Consider the following 11522-nt stretch of genomic DNA (forward strand, 5'->3'; position numbering starts at 1 on the left):
CCCTGTAACTGATTGAGCGATATTGTACGTCAGTTCTGTGGGGAATTGTTCTTTTTGTAAAGTTCACTGTTCACAGAGAAAATGTCGCTTTATTCTCTGACTCTAGCACATCAGACTGTTTCTGGGATTAACACCAGTGTTGTGGCCGCACTCTGTCCACGTGTACAGTTTGTTGTGTGAATACATTGATTTTATGGTAAAGGGTACCACAACGCTGCTGATTTCATGGTGCATTCAGGTGCATCTTGTTTAGTCCTACGAGCTGTCCCGGAAGACTGCGGAGTGACTGAAGGTGGTTTTAGTTCAGCTGAGTCACATTAAACAGACAGGACACTAGTTCAATTATTATAAATCAAATGTTGCAAAAATTCCAGTTAAATGACACATTATATGAGTCGGCCTTGGAGTTAAATGTTTTGGGCAACTAAACTATTTCAACCATTTTCAGCAATTTTGAATGTTTTATTCAATATATTATATTTTAAAGACATCATTTGGGGGATGCAAGGCAGTGAGATTCAGTGTATACAGAAATACTGTTTCTTTCTTTTTTATTTTTTATGAACATGCACAAACATGAATCCCCCCCCCCCGAATCCACGGTCCTCCTGTACAGATATGCATAAAATACATAGGGTGTATCTAGAAGAAATACAGGTCATAAATCCACAATATATAAAATGAAATCAGATCTGACAGAGTGCAGCTTCCTGCTATATGAACCCGATGAAGTTGCCTCTGTGCTTTCTGAAATGAAAGTGCACGCTTGTCTCCAGTGGGAGCTTCAGCAGACCTTTAATGTCTGAGTGAATTCACTGGGAGGGAAACATCATCTGTGTCCACATCCTCCAAGTTAAAGGAGCCACTTCAGTCTGTAAACAGAGAAACTGTCACTGCTGATGGAGGCCTTTACACAGCCTGAACCATCTGATGGCTTCACTGCACCGCCACCTGCCACAAATGTATATACCAAAAATAGTTACATCACATTTAATTATATTCAAAATAAATATAACACTCACTTTAAATGAGGTTGATTTTCCTATTGTGAGCCCTTCTGGGTACAAACTGCATCATTACAGACAAGAATGACTGAATGAAAGCGGCTTTTACTGTGCTGCTGCTAATTGGACGGCCACACATTGCATTGCTCACGGGCGGGTTATTCCTCTGTCCAGAAGGAACTCAGTGAGCAACACAAACCATCTAAGTAAATTCAACACAACACTGTTGAATCACCAATCTGATACTTATACCTGACACTGGGTGGCAGCACTTGACTGTGTGACATGCACAGTTCTTTGATGACACTCCAAAAAGTGAACTTGGTGAGTTGTTGGATCAAATAAATGTAATTACGTTTACATATTGTTGTGTTTGGTTTAAAATGTATTCTTGTTAAGGTAACAGTTGCATTCCCTGTTAGTTTGTATCACTTATGAGTCTGTCACTGACGGTGTCTCCTTCTCTGTTTCAGCTGAAGACACAGCTGGACTGATGGCAAAGCCCGCTGACCGTGAGTACAGTCTTCTCTCTGTACACCACACACACCTCAGTGCGAGTATTTGGGTTTTTACTGACCTGACCTTTGACCTCTCTGACCTCACAAAGAGGGCAGAGTCCAAAGGTCAGCACCAGTTCCTCTTGAACACACCATAAACCAGCTGATAGACTGATGATCTTTATTCTTTGATTGATCCCAAACTGGGAAATGTCAGGCACTCAGCGTTCTATACACCCTGAAGCCCATCAGTCCTCACAGGACAGAGGGCAGGGGTTCCTGAACACACCACAGAGGTGATCATCTTTCTCTGCTCTCCTCTCAGATATACACTTTGTGGATGAACACAGAGCCGAACTGATCCAGAGAATCAGCAACATCGACCCCATCCTGGACCAGCTCTTGGGCTCGGTCATCCAGCAGGAAGCATATGATCGGATCAGAGCTCAGCCCACCAGCCAGGACAAGGTCAGAGAGCTCTACACGTTCCTGCAAGCTGGAACAGAGGCCAAAGATAAATTCTACCACATCCTCCAGACGCACGAGCAGCTGCTCATCGATGACCTCAATAAGACGTAAGCTCTGTGAGGACACCCAGGCCTGAACACCAGTGTCATCATGAGGGAACAATATATATTCTATATTTTACTCGTGTTACCTTTACTTTTCCCTTCGTTTACATATAAACAGAGTTTTCGGCTCTGAAAGATCTTGAACCCAGGGATCCACATAAAGAAAAGGGACCCGGCCTGTATAGGCCAAAATGGGGTTACAATAATATTCTCATAACAGAATATGTCTTTACATATAGATAAGGACATATAAACACATGTATACACAACCATGTACCATGTAAAACATGGCCTCTCAATGATCATTATAAATATTCTCATTATCAGCTTAACTGATTACTCCCCAGCTGGGAGTTGAGGATGCCATCATCTACCTGCTGAACCGGGTCTACACCCACCTGGACAAGCCAGCGAGCACTGTGAGAGTCATGTTTTTTGACTTCTCCAGTGCCTTCAATACCATCAAGCCGGCTCTCCTGGGTGAGAAACTGACAGCGATGCAGGTAGAGCTCCCCCTTGTGTCATGGATTGTGGATTATCTAACTGGTAGACCACAGTATGTGCGGATGCAGCGGTGTTTGTCTGATACAGTGGTCAGCAGCACCGGAGCTCCACAAGGGACAGTCCTCTCTCCCTTCCTCTTCACGCTCTACACCTCTGACTTCAGCTACCAGACAGAGTCATGTCACCTTCAGAAGTTTTCTGATGACTCTGCCATAGTGGGATGTATCAGCAAAGGTGGAGAGTCTGAGTACAGGACTGTGGTTGACAACTTTGTTACATGGTGCGAGCGGAACCATCTGCTGCTCAATGTGGCAAAGACAAGGGAGCTGGTTGTGGACCTGAGGAGGACCAAGACACTCGCGGCTCCAGTTTCCATCGGTGGGCAGAGTGTGGACATTGTGGAGGATTACAAATACCTGGGAGTGGTGTTGGACAATAAACTGGACTGGACTAAAAACACTGAAGCCCTCTACAAGAAGGGCCAGAGCCGCCTCTATTTTCTGAGGAGGCTCCGGTCCTTTAACATCTGTCGGACTATGCTGAGGATTTTTTATGAGTCTGTGGTTGCCAGTGCCATTTTGTTTGCTGTTGTGTGCTGGGGCAGCAGACTGAGAGCAGCGGACACAAACAGACTCAACAAACTGATCAGAAGGGCCGGGGATGTGGTGGGGGTGGAGCTGGACTCCCTGACAGCAGTGTCAGACAGAAGGATGCTGTCTAAGCTGCAGGGGATCCTGGAGAACAGCTTCCATCCTCTACACCACGTGCTGCTGAAGTGCAGGAGTACGTTCAGTGCCAGACTGATCCCTCCCAAATGCAGCACTGAGCGCCACAGGAGGTCCTTCCTTCCTGTGGCCATCAAACTGTACAACACCTCCCTCTGAGACCAGAACACACTGTCTTGTAATCTTATCCATATTGGATTTATTCAGACAAGATTTTACTGCACATGGTACAAGTTGTATTATATATGACTTTAGTCTCCACTTGCCAGGATTGACTTGAATGTACATTAATGTTTAGAATTTATTAGGTTTTTATCTTATATTTTTATTTTTATTTTTTACGCTCACTACTTTACTTTGCCTTATTAGTATTTCTGTCTTTTTGAGTATACATGGAGCACCTGGAACGAAAACAATTTCCCCCCGGGGATCAATAAAGTATTTCTGATTCTGATTCTGATTCTGATTCTGATATAAATATCAACATTAACATGAGACAATTTGGCTGGACCATTACTTTCCATACTAGAACTACTCATCTCTCATTTTCTTTTTTTTAAACCACTCACTCTCAAAAAAACAGAGAGAGGAAAATGTATTTTAACATCGTAATATGAACAATATTTTTAAGCACAACACATGAACTGAACGCCTCCTTACTCCATATTATCATTAGCAAATGCTTCATCTTCCCTGGTTTCTTTGTGAACATATGTAAGATCAAGTCAAGTCAAGTCAGCTTTATTGTCAACTCTGCTATATGTGCTGAACATACAGAGAATCGAAATTGCGTTACTCTTCACTCCGCAACATATAACATGTAACTAAAAACTAAAGATAAATATAAAGTGTAAAAAATGTACCTACAATGAGGCACACACAAAATACAAGGCACATAATGAAGGCACAATGCAGTCAGAGTGCAAAAGATGTATAGTGCAAGTCAGTGCAGTTGGCATAATATAAACAGGAATGGTTTAACTTATAACAGCTTATTGAGACTGGTATGAGAGTGCAAAAGATGCAATGGTGCAAGTCAGTGCAGTTGGCATAATGTAACAGTCCAGGAATAGTTTAAGTTATAGCAGCTTATATGAGACTGGTGTGACATGACAGGGTAAAAAGTGACTGGTGCACAGAGTTCCTTTGGTAAAGTGGCTGGTACAAAGAGTTCCTATCTTGGGTGGTGGTAGGGGTGAGGGGATGGTGGTAGGGGTAGGGGGTGGGGGGTGGTGTCAGGGAAGGGGGAGAAAGTGGGGCGCAGCAGGGAGAGAGTTCAGCTTCCTGACAGCCTGGTGGATGAAGCTGTCCCTCAGTCTGCTGGTCCTGGCCCGGAGGCTGCGCAGTCTCTTTCCTGATGGCAGCAGACTGAAGAAGCGGTGTGAAGGGTGGGTGGGGTCTCCTGTGATGCGGAGGGCCTTTCGGGTGAGACGGCTGTCGTAGAGGTCTTGGAGGGAGGGGAGAGGGACGCCGGTGATCCTCTCAGCTGCTCTCACTATGCGATGAAGCGTCTTCCTGCAGGTGGCGGTGCAGGCTCCGTACCACACAGTGATGCAGCTGGACAGGATGCTCTCAACAGCCCCTCTGTAGAAGGTGCACAGGATGGAGGGAGGGGCTCTGGCTCTTTTGAGCTTGCGGAGGAAGTAGAGGCGCTGCTGTGCCTTCTTGGTCAGGGATGCAGTGTTGTTAGTTGTTAGTCCAGGAGAGGTTGTTAGTCCAGGAGAGGTTTTAGTCAGAAATACTATGAGTGTCCTGTTTTCTCACTAATAAGGTTATCCCAATAAAACATGTGCACGATGTTATTTTGGAAAATGGAGGCAAGGAAATTATTTTTTACACATACCTGTGTGGAAACAGGGTCTTAGTGTGAATCTGTCCCTGTACTCCTTGCCAGAGCATCTTGTGTCCCTCCAAGAGTTCAAGCCATACTATTTGTTTATTAACTGAAGTTTTGACCTTTTGACTATTTTTGGATAACTCTTTGTCTAGCCCTAGTGTATGCCTAAAGCTTAGAAAACTGGGTTCAGCCTTTTGTTTCACCGAACCAGTTTTGCTCTTTGTCCATCCATCCATTTTCGACCGCTTACTTATTAATGTCCTCAGCTGTAAGAACCACTGAATTATCCCACAAACAAATAATAATAATAATAATAACTTTATTTATAAAGCACTTTTTTAAACACACAGTTTCAAAGTGCTGTACAATAAAATCCAAACAGGAACAACAGTGCTTGGTTAAATGTTCCTGAAACAATCCATATGTGAAGCTTCAGAGGAGACAACAACACAATGGTAGAAGGAGGAGTTCCTTCAGTCAGAGACAGAGAGCAGGGAGACACTACAATATTATCACTGTAAAAACTACACACAGACATGAGTGAATGTATTTATTTGAAGTGTGTCAGAAACTCTTCCATCCATGACACATGTGAACCAGGCTTGTGTTTGCATATAGAGTGAAAGGAACAAACAGTCAGAGACAGTGTGGCTTGTTTGCTGCTTTGGATAAATGCACAATGCTGAGATCAAACCTACACTGTTGCTGCATGAAGAGGATTTTACAGTAAAGCACTGACAGAGAGCAATATTTCACAGAATGGAGGACATGAATAAACACAGAGCAGATCAGGAGAGACTCTTCTGGAGTCGACACAGATGAGTTTCAGTCTGTTTGTGTGTCTCTGACAAACTGAGGAACTCTGCTTCATGTTGATCAGCAGTTTGGACTCATGTTGGTTAGAAAATCATTCTGACTGTGTTTCTTCCTGCAGGGTGGAGCATGGTGGAGAGCAGTGGTTAAAACCTGGGCTGAGGAAGTGTAAGTTTGACTCAGTCTTTCCTCATGTTATTGTGCATGAGTCAGTGTTCTATCAGTCCATCAGAAGTCCTGTCTTTAATGGACATTTGTCTCTTGTATTCAGTCACAGTGTCATTGCACACTTACTGGATCCATGTGTTCAGTTGCCTTGATTTACTCTCTTAGCCATAGCATTGCCAAGATGAATTTGTTTTTTGGATGATAATGGATCTGTTCTGCTTTGTAGGAACACACTGAGCTGCCTGGGAAAGTTAGTTAAGACAGACAAGGTCTGCCTATATGTGTAAACACACACTAACACTACTCACTGTCTTTGACACAGATGGGATGGTTCCAGTACCGGAGCCACGCCACATCACATATTACCAACAGAAACTCCAATCACACTTCCAGGACAAGTTTCTGTGTGCACGAGAAGGCTGGGCAGAAGATAAAGAGTGTCTGGTTGATATCTACACAGAGCTATACATTACAGCCAGCCGTGACATACACATCAACACACAGCATGAGGTCCAACAGATCCAGAAAGCCTGGAGGCCCAGAGACACTGAGACATCTGTCAAACCCAGAGACATGTTCCAACATCCTTCTGGAAAAAAAAGACCTGTAAAAACAGTGCTGACCAACGGAATCGCAGGAATTGGAAAGACCTTCCTGGTGCAAAAGTTTATGCTGGACTGGGCTGAAGGAACAGCCAATCAAGATGTGCATCTCATTTTCCCCTTCTCCTTCCGTCAGCTGAATCCACATATGGGAAAACAGTTCAGTTTGGCAAACCTCATTCATGAATGTATCCCAGAGGCTGTGGACATCAAAGAGGAGGCTCTTAATTGCATCTTTACTGCTCTGCAGTCATCAGGAAACACCAACTACGACAAGAGCGAATTCAAGCTTCTCTTTGTGTTTGACGGACTGGATGAGAGCCGCCTTCATCTGGACCTTCATGTTGACGATAGTCACTCTGTTGATGTAACTAAGTCCACCACCACCGATATCTTGGTGAAAAACCTCATCAGTGGAAAACTGCTGCGCTCTGCTCGCATATGGATAACCACAAGACCTGCAGCAGCCAATCAGATCCCTACTGACTGTGTGGATGTGGTGACAGAGGTCAGAGGGTTCACTGACCCACAGAAGGAGGAGTACTTCAGGAAGAGGTTCAGAGAGGAGGAGCAGGCCAGCAGGATCATCTCCCACATCAAGACATCACGAAGCCTCCACATCATGTGCCACATCCCAGTCTTCTGCTGGATCACTGCTACAGTTCTGGAGGACATGTTGGAAACCAGAGACCTGCCCAAGTCCCTGACTGAGATGTATGTAGAGTTTCTGATGTTTCAGGTAAATCAGACCAAAAGGAAATGTGGACCAGAGAAGTCCAGGCAGTACATTTTGTCACTAGCAAAACTGGCTCTTCAGCAGCTGGAAAAGGGCAACGTAATCTTCTATGAGAAGGATCTGAAAGAGTGTGGCTTCGATATCAGTAAAGCCTCAGTGTACTCAGGAGTGTTCACAGAGATCTTCAAAGAAGAGCGAAGAAGGAAACAGGAATTCACAACATTCTGCTTTGTTCACCTGAGCGTTCAGGAGTTTCTGGCTGCTTTCCACCTCATACGCTGTTTCATTGATGGGGACGATGACGAGCTGGTGAACTTCCTGGGAGAGAAAAGTTGGTCATCTCTGTATGACATCCTGGACAGAGTCATGGAGAAATCTCTGAACAGTGAAACTGGCCACCTGGACCTGATGGTTCGCTTCCTTCATGGTCTCTCCCTGCAGTCAAACCAGAAACTCTTAGGAGACCTGCTGGGTCAGACAGAGATCAGTTCAGAGGACATCCAGAGAGCCATCAACAACCTGAAACGGAGAAACACTTATAATGTGTCTCCTGACAGAAGCATCAACATCTTCCACTGTCTGATGGAGATGAATGACCTCTCAGTGAATCAGGAGATCCAAGAGTTCCTGCAGTCAGAGAACAGATCAGAGAAGAAACTCTCTGAGATCCACTGCTCAGCTCTGGCCTACATGCTGCAGATGTCAGAGGAGGTTCTTGATGAGCTAGACCTGATGAAGTACAACACAACAACAGAAGGACGATTGAGACTGCTTCCAGCTGTGAGGAACTGCAGAAAGTTCAGGTGAGTCCAGATGTGACCAATCAGTGTAGATTACTGATTTAGTTCTTAGACACATTCACACTGTATGTTTCTCTCTAACAGAGCTCCTTGTGTTCATTGACACATCACATCAGCTGTGTTTTTGTCTCAGATGTTCTTCTACTGTGAAAACATTGTTTTGTATGTTTCTGTTTGAAGCTGTTAAATGAATGGACAATAAATGTGTCTTTATTTGTAGTTAAAACAGCTGCATGTGGCCAAAGAGCTGCACAAACTACATAGATACAAAGACTGCAAAAACTGCAGCACAACATCATGGTATGCAAACATGCACACACATACCATTACACAAACAGTTCAATCAGGATGTCACACAACAGAACAACTCTTTAAAGTCTCTGAATGAAAGAGAAGAATTTATCTTTCACCAATATCAGCTGGAAGAACCTACAACAGAGGAATAAAGTGAAATACACTGTCAAAATGAGACGATGAGAATGATCAGAACTATTGTTACATGTCAAACAGTCAGATCAAATGAGATCACTGCTACTACTTAAAGTGTCCCTTTCATAATGTTCTGATATTTCTGTCATCACAGACTTTCTGACTGTAAACTCTCAGAGACTCACTGGGAAGTTGTGGCCTCAGCTCTGAAGTCCGACCCCTCCCATCTGACAGAGCTCGACATGAACTGGAACAACCTGGAGGATTCAGGACTGAAGCAGCTATGTGCTGGATTGGACAGTCCTCACTGCATACTGCAGGTTCTTAGGTCAGTTAATGTTATTATTAGGCTGAGGTCCAGTTTTTAAATCATCTGTCAGGACTGACAGACAGAAAAGGACCACAGACATGTGTATCTTCAGTCACTGTTGCTCTGATGACAAATCAGATCTACTCATATGTTCAAATGTTGCTCAGTAATTCAGTGAATAATTATTATTTTCTTCCCTCCCAGTAACAGTAATCTGTATGTTCTATTTCGTATAGGCTTCGCCCTTTAAGGCTATCGCTAGTGGGTTTCATCCCTTCGCGCGCATGCGCAGCACTGAAAGATTTAATCACCGCCCACCTATTACGTGGGCCTCACCTCGGTCTCACCTCGAGTATAAATTGGACTGAGACCGGACAATCGGCTCCCATTTTTCTTCAGCGTAAGCTGCAGCACTAAGAGCGAGCTAAGAGCGAGCTAAGAGCGTGCAATGACGAGCAATAGCGAGCAAGAACGAGCAAGAGAGTCCGCTAAGTCCTCGGATGGCATCAGGATCTGCCCGGTGTGCCAGATCGGCTTCATCATGAGCTTTGATCTGCATGCCCGTTGCGAATCCTGCCTTGGCCCGGAGCACGCCGGCCTGGCGCTAACTCCACAGGCAGCGTGCCCCTATTGCAAGCTCCTTCCCGAGGACGAGAGGCGGCGGAGAGCAGATGCTTTCACCGCTGCAGCGGACTCAACTTTTCCCGTGGCAGATGACTACCCGTTAGAGGACGCTATTGCTCTTTTTGCAGAAGGGTCGGAGTCGGACGACTCTGCCCCACCTTCACCACATTCTCCTCAGGTCGATCCCCCTCTCCGGATGGAGGGGCTGGATGATGATGATAAGGAGATGCCTGGGGTTCACTCGGGAGTCCCCGAGGTCCCCGCTTTAATCCTTTCTCCCTTGCCGGCAATAGGCGCTCTCGTCAGGGATCTTCCTCAAATGATTCAGCGTGCGGCAGCGCTCAGGAACCTGACGGTGCCGTCGGCCGAGGAAGTAATTCCTCGGGACGAGATGGGAGGGCGTTATGCTTCAGTACACGCGGCTAGACGGGACCCTGTCTGGCCACGTTTTCCTGCTATTGTGCCGTATCTGTCGGGGGCAGCGGCAGAACCTGGAAAATAAAGGCGCCGGTCTCTACCATCACCATCCCATCACCAAGGTAGATGGGCTCACCGCCTCTGGTTTTCCTCCCGTCCCTCCCCTCGACCCCAGCCTCACATCTCTGTTTGGAGTCAGGGCCAACGTGCTGAGCGGACGCCGGCCAGCCCTGCCCTCCGGCAGAGATCAGCTGATCGCACGTTCTCATCAGTGTGCTTTTCAGATTAAAGCGGCAGCCAACAACATTTCTCTCCTGGCGTTTGCTATCACTAAGCTGACGGAGGATTCCGATCACCTTTCTGAGCAAGCCTTGGAGCTCGGCAACCTTGCCAGCGCCATCCTGAATCTGTGTGCATCAACTGCTGTCTGCGCGGCCCGGATCGCAGTGTGGCAACAGCTGATTCAGAGGAATATGTGGCTGCACCTGTCATCCTCCATTCCCGATGCTGTGAAGAAGGAGTTATTGGAGTGTCCCATCAGCTCGGACGGGCTGTTCGGTCCTCACCTTCAAGTGTTGGTGGATCACATGCAGAAAGCTTCTGAGGACGCAGAGAAAATTAAGAAGCATGTTGCTCGAGCCCAGCGCTCCTCTGGTCACTGGCGGGACCGCCGGGACCCGCGCCCCAGGCAGAGACGCCCCCCAGTACCTATGACGGCTGCGTCTCAGCCACAGCAACCACTACCTGCTTCTTTCAGTGCTCCACCGCCGTCTCACCCGGTGCCCGCGGCGGCACCCCGAGGCAACAGACAGCGGCGGCCGGCATGCACTTGGTCTAACCCTCCTCTGCAGCCTCCCAGGAAGCAGCCCAAGAAACAGTGACGGTGCGGGGGGGATATGTGTGATATTGTTTGTAAGGATGTTGGGAGTGTTTCTCCCCGTTTTGAAATAAAACACGTACATCCTGTTGAGAGCAATCCTACAGCTCAGGCTGTCGCACACATGTCTCCCACACAGTGTGAGCCTGCAGTCTCTAACCTTTCGGTTACGATACAGCAGGAGCTCATATCACACAAGCAGCACGTCTCTCTGTCTTCACCTGTGCCTCTCTCTGATGAGCCGTCACACACACAGACGCTCTCAGCTTTGCACAGTCTCTCTCCTCCTCACTTACCAGTGAGCGGGGATGAGTCTCCCTCTCTGTGTCATAAGCCCTGTCTGTCAGCACAGCGGCACATAAATGACTTTTCTGACGCCGCTCCACATCTCTCGGGGATGGCAGCGTGCGCTGCGTCTATCCCACAGACACATGACTTGCCCTTTCGATCGGAGCCCCCCATGGGTTGCCATGGCAACGGCGGCAGGGGCTCAGACAAGGGGCGTCTCCGTAGTAGCGGCGGAGTGTCAGACAGGTGTACGCCCGCTTTCAGAGCGTTACTCAGAGTGGCGGCGCGTATGTTCCCTGGACAGATGGATGGACAGGCT

This window comes from Parambassis ranga, unplaced genomic scaffold, assembly GCF_900634625.1.
Source record: "Parambassis ranga unplaced genomic scaffold, fParRan2.1 scaffold_32_arrow_ctg1, whole genome shotgun sequence".
In the NCBI taxonomy this organism is placed as follows: domain Eukaryota; kingdom Metazoa; phylum Chordata; class Actinopteri; family Ambassidae; genus Parambassis; species Parambassis ranga.